Source organism: Saccopteryx leptura, chromosome 6, assembly GCF_036850995.1.
Source record: "Saccopteryx leptura isolate mSacLep1 chromosome 6, mSacLep1_pri_phased_curated, whole genome shotgun sequence".
In the NCBI taxonomy this organism is placed as follows: Eukaryota; Metazoa; Chordata; class Mammalia; order Chiroptera; family Emballonuridae; genus Saccopteryx; species Saccopteryx leptura.
Genome location: NC_089508.1, coordinates 147,392,072 through 147,400,193, shown reverse-complemented (window position 1 = coordinate 147,400,193; position 8,122 = coordinate 147,392,072). Strand labels below are relative to the sequence as shown.

General features: G+C 39.3%; 1 pseudogene; it reads right to left on the bottom strand.

Annotated features, from left to right (window-relative positions):
* Positions 1 to 958: 958 nt before the first annotated feature.
* On the bottom strand, positions 959 to 4,401 carry LOC136377190 (deoxyribonuclease-2-alpha pseudogene; annotated as a pseudogene).
* Positions 4,402 to 8,122: the final 3,721 nt, after the last annotated feature.

Sequence of the window (8,122 nt, the reverse complement as noted above, 5' to 3'; positions counted from 1 at the left end):
TCAAAAAGTTTGAGAGCCACTGGGTTAAATTCATTCCTAAGTATTTTATTATTTTTGATGCTATTGTGAATGGGATAATTTTTTTATGCCTTTTAAAGATATATCATTGTTAGCCTATAGGACTGCAGCTGATTTCTGTATGTTGCTTATATATCCAACCTTACTATATTCATTATTAGTTCCAACAGTATTTTGGCTGAGTCTTTAGGGTTTTCTCTATGTTAGATCATATCACCCACAAATAATGACAATTTTATGTCTTCCTTTCCAATTTGGGTGACTTTTAATTCTTTTTTTTTTTTGACTACTTGCTTTTCTAGGACTTCCAGTACTATGCTGAGTAAAAGTGGTGGGAGTAGGCACCCTTGTCTTGTTCTTGATATTAGGGGAAAAACTCTGAATTTTTTTTACCATTTTAGTTGTGGGTTTGTCATATGTGGTCTTATTATGCTGAAGTATATTCCTTCTATTACCAATTTGTTGATGGTTTTTTATAATGAAAGAATATTGTATTTTGTAAAGTGTTTTTTCTGCATCAAGTAAGGTGATCATATAATTTTTATTTTTCATTTTATTAATGTGGTGTATAACATTTATTTATTTGTGTACCATTCTTGAGTTCCAGGGATAAATTCCACTTGGTCATGATGTATGACATATTTCTTTATCTTTTAAAATTTTATTTATTTTTCTTTTAAATGTTTTTTTTTTAATTTTCAGTTACAGTTGATGTACAGTATTATATTAGCTTTAAGTGTACAACCCTGTGAGTAGATTATTTATTTATTATTTATTTATTTATACCAGTTTTCATTTAGTCTTCACAAATCCTGAGAGTCAGGTGTTGTGGTTCCCATTTTGCAGATGAGTAGACAGAATCACAATTTAAGGCCATAGTTAAGGTCATACAATTAGAAAGGGAGTGAACTATGATTTAAACTGATGTTGAAACTGGCTCCTAAGCCTTAGCTCTTCCATGCTCTTCTGGGCTTCCTGAAGACAAGGTGCTGTTCTCTTCCCCACAGGGCTCCCAGGCCTCTACCAGAGGCTGGAAGGCCTTCCAGAGGGCAGACAGTTGGGAAGACAGTCTGGCCCCACTCAGTGCTCCTTTCCAGCATTCAGATTCATGTCACCTACAGAGGCCCAGGGCCCTTCTGGGACTACACACCACTGAAGTGATCCTCTGAAGGTGGGCCCTGCTGGCCCAGGGAAGGCTTTCTTGGTCACATCTAGCACTTGTTGGCCTGGGAGCAATTGGAGGGCAGTATGCCACCAGAGTGTTGCTAGCACTGAACCTGCAGATTGATGCCAAGGGCTTCTGCCAACCAGCCAGAGTATAGGTCACCTCCAAACTTTCCAAATTAGGCAAAGCACTGGGAGGTGGCCCTGCCTTTGCTGTGAGTGTTCCATTGCTGTTCCAGGGTCTGTGGTCAATGTGATGGCCCTTGACCACCTCCTCTAGCTAGGGTGATTTCCTGATGAAGACCCCTTCCAACTTGTGGTCACACAGCAAGGCATAGTTCAGCTGTTTGCCAGTCTTGAGAATTGGTCAAAGGGTAAAGATATGCATTTTGGGCATGAAGAGGCCTAGGGGTATCCAACCTAGGAAGCACGTGGAGGGAAGTCAGGGAATGCTATGACTGGCCAGAAACCCCCTTGTTTGTCCAGAGCAGCATGCTCTTTGTGTGCCCTGGCTAGAAGAGTGCTGAGTCCCATGGTAGTTAGGTGGCTGGTGTTTGTAAAGTAGGACAGCAAGCCAGCTGATTTTTTTGACCGTGATAGCAAGCTGCAGCCCATGTCTCTGGAAAAGCTGCAGGTAGACCTTGTTCCTAGTGCCAGCCCCTGGGGCCCTCATCCAGGCACCTGTACTGCAGCCCCATCTGAGTCCCAGGGCTGGCAGCTTGTGCATAACAAACCAGTCCTCATAGCAAGTCAAGGTCCCTGCAGTGACCCGTAGCAGCACACCAAGGGGTTAGAGTGGTGGAATCTGGGTGGGGATCCGGGGGCACCGTATCACGAGTTAGGCCTTATCCTTCCCTACTGACTTTCATTTTCCAAACTCTCCTGGGAACTCAGCGCAGGACCTCACAGAATGGAAACTTCCTCCAGAGATGATAAGCAGATGTTTGTAAGAGATAGACCTTTATATAACGTTCAAAGTGATCACCCTGATAAATCCAATACCCATTTGACACCTGCATGATCATTTAAATGTGTTGTTAAATTTAGTATAGATAGATCAGGGGTCAGGAATCTTTTTGGCTGAGAGAGAGAGCCATGAATGCCACATATTTTAAAATGTAATTCTGTGAGAGCCATACAATATGTTTAACACTAAATACAAGTAAATGTGTACATTTTATGTAAGGCCAACACTTTTAAAGTACAAAAAGTCTCTAAATTCTTTTTAATAACGTTGTTATGCTGTTGCTAACCAATGATGAATAAAGTACTTCTTACCATTAATGTGACTTCTGGTGCTGCATGATTTTGCTGATGGCTTTGTAATCTGGTTGATATGTGGTGAAGTTAAGCTTCATGCAGGCATTGAGACTTCCATCCATTAAACGTGATCGTGGGTTGATCTTAACATTCTTTAGATGTGAGAAAGACTGCTCACATGCATACGTAGAGCCAAACATGGTCAGTACAGCAATATTTACACACTGCAGTGTGTGGTATGTGATAGGAAGTGCATTTCAAGTTTTGACAATCAGCTGGTCCATGGGTTGAAGTTTTTTCATTTCTCCCGACTTGTGTTTGCTCGCCAACTCTGCTTGCTGTCGTGCAACTCTTTCAAATCTTCATTCAGTGACTTGAACTTATTCACCCACATGTCTGAGGACTTCAGGTCAGCAGCTTGTAGCTCAAAATCTCTGACGGAGACACCGGGGATGTAACTCAGGTCGGCGCTGTCCACTGCACACTCGTGTGGTTGAGTGATGAACTTAAAAAGAGGAGTGCACTCACAAAATTCTCCAAAGTGTGCTTTGAAGGACTGCAGGAGATTAGATGTGAAGCCCTCTAGCTGCTGGAGATCAAGACATTGAGCAGGGTCACTTGCTGTGCATGCATCTTTAAACTCTCCCAGTTTTTCAAAGTGTAGTAAATGACCTGTTTCAATGTCAGCGATGAAGAGTTCCAGCTTGTTTTCAAATACAAACACTGCATGTTGAAGGGATAAGACTGTATTTCCAATGCCTTGCATTTTCACATTGAGCTGGTTCAGATGTTCAGTCATGTTCATGAGATAGTAGAACTTCAGGAGCCACTCAGTATTAGCTAACTCAGGATGCTCGACGTTTTTCATTTCAAGAAAAGTCTGGATTTCGCTCAGACAAGCCACAAAACAGTTGAGCACCTTCCCTCTTGACAACCAACGCAATTGCTGTGCAGAAGTAGACCAGGATAATTATTCCCAACTTCATCCAGCAGTGTTTTAAACTGGCGATCATTTAAAGCTCTGGCAACAATAAAGTTGACCACCCGAATGACCAGCGACATCACCTCACCAAGCTGCTCACCACACATCTGAGCACAAAGCACCTCCTGATGTAGGATGCAGTGAAAATGTAGGATGGGTGGTCTCTTTTCATGTTCACAAAGAAGCACTACGAATCTTCTGTTTTTCCCCACCGTGCACGGAGCACCATCAGTACATACCGAAATAAGTTTATCCATCGGAAAATTTTTTTCTTTAGCGAACTCAGTGAAAGACTTGAATAAATCCTCCCCTCTTGTTGTCTCTTTCATAGGCAAAAGAGCAAGACTTTCCTCATGTAGTGTGTTACCAACAGCATACCTTGCAATCATGCTGAACTAGGTAGGATAAATGGCTACTCTGTTGACTCATCCAAAGTGAAAGAAAAGAATGGTGCTGCATTTATATCTTTCCCTTGTGTTGCCTCAGTTTGACTTGCTATCATGATGGTACGATCGTGTATAGTTCTTGCCGACAGTGGCATGTGTTTTATTCATTTGATTATCTTGTCTTTATCCAAAAAGTCGTCAAAAAGTTCATTGGCAATATCAAGCATGAATGTTTTGGCATACTCCCCATCCGTGAATGGCTTTCCGTTTCTCACAATTGCTAAAGCACCAGCAAAGCTAGCTGAATTCCAGTCACCTTGTTGGGTCCAAACACGGAATTGCTGCTGACTAGCTTGCCCTCTGCACAGTAGCTCTTGACATGCTTCCTGCTGTCCCCTGCTAGATATTTTGATGCAAATGTAGTATGGCGGGTGTCGAAGTGCCGCTTTATATATTTGACTATTTCATCAATGCAATTTTATCATTTTATATTAGACACACTGCAGAACCTGCTCTCTCCACAAAGGCAAATTTCTCTGTCCATTTCTGCTGAAAAGTATGATACTCCTCATCTTTTTTTCTTTTAGCCATTGCTGTAAGCTCCCCCACCCCACCCCCCAGAACTGCTTTTGCAGTATTCCATGGGGTTTGGTGTATTGTATTTCTATTTTTATTTGTTTTGAGATATTTGAAATTTATCTTTTACTTATTCTTTAATTCATTGGTTGCTCAGGAGTGTGTTGATTAGTTTCCACTAAATAATTAAATTTTCAAGTTTTTCTTTTGTTGATTTGTAGTTTCATAACATTGCAGTCAGAAACAATACTTGGTATTATTTCTTTTTTTTTTTTTTACTTGGTATTATTTCTTAAGTTTGCTAAGACTTTTTTTGTCACCTGTTGTATGTCTTTCCTAGAGAATGTGCCCTGAGCACTTGAGAAGTATGTGTATTCTCTTCCTTTTGGATGAGGTCCATTTTGTCAAATGTCCTGTTGAAGTCTCCTGTTTGCTGATTTTCTGTCTGGATGACCTATCCATTGCTGAAAGAGAGGTAGTGAAGTCCCCTACTATGGTTGTATTGTATTGTACATCTCCCTTCAGATCTGTTAGAATTTGCTTAATATGTTTAGGTGCCTTGATGCTGCATATTATATATTTACAATTGTTATACATTCTTGATGAAATGACTCTTTTATTATTATATAATGATATACTTTGTCTCTTGTTACTGTTTTTTGGCTTAAAGTCTATTTTGTCTGATATAAGTATTGGTATTCCTGCTTTCTTTTGGTTTCCATTTGTATGGAATATCTTTTCTCTTCCTTCACCTTGAGCTTATGTATGTCCTTAAACCAGAAGTGTCTCTTGTCGACACCTTATAAGTTGGTCATTGTTTTTTTTCAATATACCTAGCCATTCTGTGCCTTTTGATTGGTTTATTTAATTTTTTGACATATAGAGTAAGTTTTGATACATATGGATTTACTAATGACATCTTATTTTTTTATTTCTGGCTGTTTTATATTCCATTGATTATTCTTTCTCTTTTTCTGTCTACTTTTTTAAATTGGTGATTTTCTATGGTGTAATGCTCTGTTTCTCCTTTATTTATCTTTTGTGAATCTACTCTAGGATTTTTTATTTTTTCTTTGTGGTTATGAGGCTTACATAAAACATTTTATTTTATTTTATTTCATTAGCAAGAAAGATAGAGACAGAGAGAGGGACAGATATGGACAGACAGGCAGGAAGGGAGAGAAATGAGAAGCATCAATTCTTTGTTATGGCACCTTAGTTGTTCATTGATTGCTTTCTCATATATGCCTTGACTGGGAGGCTCCAGCAGAGCAAGTGACCTCTTGCTCAAGCCAACTACCTTGGGCTTCAAACCAGCAACCTTTGGGCTTAAGCCAGTGACCGTGGGGTCATGTCTATGATCCCATGCTCAAGCCAGTGACCTCGAGGATCAAACCTGGGTCCTCTGCATCTCAATCTGATGCTCTATCCACTGTGCCACTGCTTGGTCAGGCAACATATAACTTCTTATAGATAAAACTGTCAATTTTAAATTGATAGAAACTTAACTTTAATTACATACAAAAAATCTCTACCTTTTTTTTTTACCTTTTTTACTCCCTTATTTTATATATATATATATACACATTTAATCTATCTACTAAATTTATTGTGGTAGATAATAGTTGGGAATCATATAGGTTACTGCTGATACTTTAAATTTCATCATAAAAATGTCCATACTATCCAAAGTAAGCTATGGATTCAAAGCAGTTCTTATCCAGATACCAATGGCATATTTCACAGAACTAGAACAAGTATTACAAAAATTTATATGGAACCACAAAAGACCTTATATAGCAAGAACAATCTTGAGTAAGAAGAACAAAGTTTGAGGAATTACACCACCTGATATCAAGTTATATTACAAAGCCATAATAATCAAAACATCATGGCATTGGAATAAAAACAGACATATAGGTGAATGGAACAGAATAGAAAACCTAGAAATGAACCCATGTCTTTATAGTCAATTAATACTTGACAAAGGAGGCAAGAGTATACAATAAAGTAAAGATAGTCTTTTCAATAAATGGTATTGGGGCTCTGGCTGGTGGCTCAGTGGATAGAGTGTGGGGTTGGCCCAGCATATGAATGTCTGGGTTTGATTCCTGGTCAGGGCACACAGGAGAACCAACCATCTGCTTCTTCCCCCTCCTTCTTCTCTCCCTCTTTCCCTCCTGCAGCCAGTGACTCAATTGGCTCAAGCATGGCCCCAGGCACTGAGGTTAGCTCTGTTGGAGTGCATCAGCTTCAGGCACTAAAAATAGCTCAGTACTCAAGCATCATCCCCAGATGGGGTTGCCAGATCAATCTTGGTTGGGGTGCATGCAGGAGTCTGCCTAATTATCTCCCCTCCTCTCACCTAAAAAAATGGTGCTGGGAATACTGGACAGATACATGCAAAAAAAATGAAACTAGACTAACTTCTTACACCATACACAAGAATAAACTCAAAATGGATTAAAGACTTGAATGCTAAACTCAAAACTATAAAAATCCTAGAAGAAAACACAGACAGTAAAATCTCAGACATTTTTATAGCAATATTTTTTTCTGAAATAGTTCTTTGGGCAAGGTAGACAAAAGAAAAAATAAACAAATGGGACTACATCAAACTAAAACATTTTTGCACAGCAAGAGAAACCATCAACAAAATAGAAACACAATCCACTGAGTAAGAGAACATATTCACCAATGCATCTGGTAAGGGGTTAATATTCAAAATGTATTGATATAAAGAACTTATAAAACTCAACACCAAAAACACTCCCAAACAATCTAGTTAAAAATGGGCAAAGGACTTGAATAGACATTTGTCCAAAGAAGACATACAGATGGCCAATATATATGTGAAAAGATATTCAGCATTCCTAATCAGAAAAATGCTAATTAAAACTGCAATGAGATATTACCTCACACCTGTCAAAATGGCTTTTATCAATAAATTAACAAACTACAAGTGTTGGGGAGGATGTGGAGAAAAGGGAACCCTCATGAACTGTTGGTGGAAATGCAGATTGGTGCAGCCACTACAGACAGCAGTATGGAATTACTTCAAAAAGTTAAAAATGATACTTGCCTTATGATCCAGCAATTCCATTTCTGGGAATTTACCTGAGAACCTGAAACAGTAATTTGAAAGAATATATGTAGCCTTATATTCATTGCAGCATTATTTATAATAGCCAAGTTTTGGAAGCAGCCCAAGTGTCCATCAGTAGACAAGTGGATAAAAAAGCTGTGGTACATTTACTACTTGGCCATTAAAAGGAAGGAAATCTTACCCTTTGCAACAGTGTGGGTGGACCTGGAGAGCCTTATGCTAAATGAAATAAACCAGTCAGAGAAAAACAAGTTCCATATGATTTCACTCTTGTGGAACATAACGAACAAAATCTCCCTATTACTAGATGCACAGTAATTTCACCCTAGTACTGAGTGAAACGCCTTTGGAGTCCCTTGGCATGTGGTGCTGGATCCCATAACTCCTACAGAGGCTCTCTTTTTGTGGATGGATGCTTAGTTAGTTGTTTTAAAAGGGAGGCAAAAGGAGGAATGTCTTATGCTGCCATGATTTTGACATCATTCCACGGGGAAAGGTTTTAAATGTGCTTGCATAGGTTAGCTTGACCTCTTGTGCCTCTGCCATTCTCCATGAGGAGAACATGTGTAGTTCTGGTTTCAGAATGAGCGTGACAGGATGCTGACCAGAACCTGACCAGCAGGCCAAAGT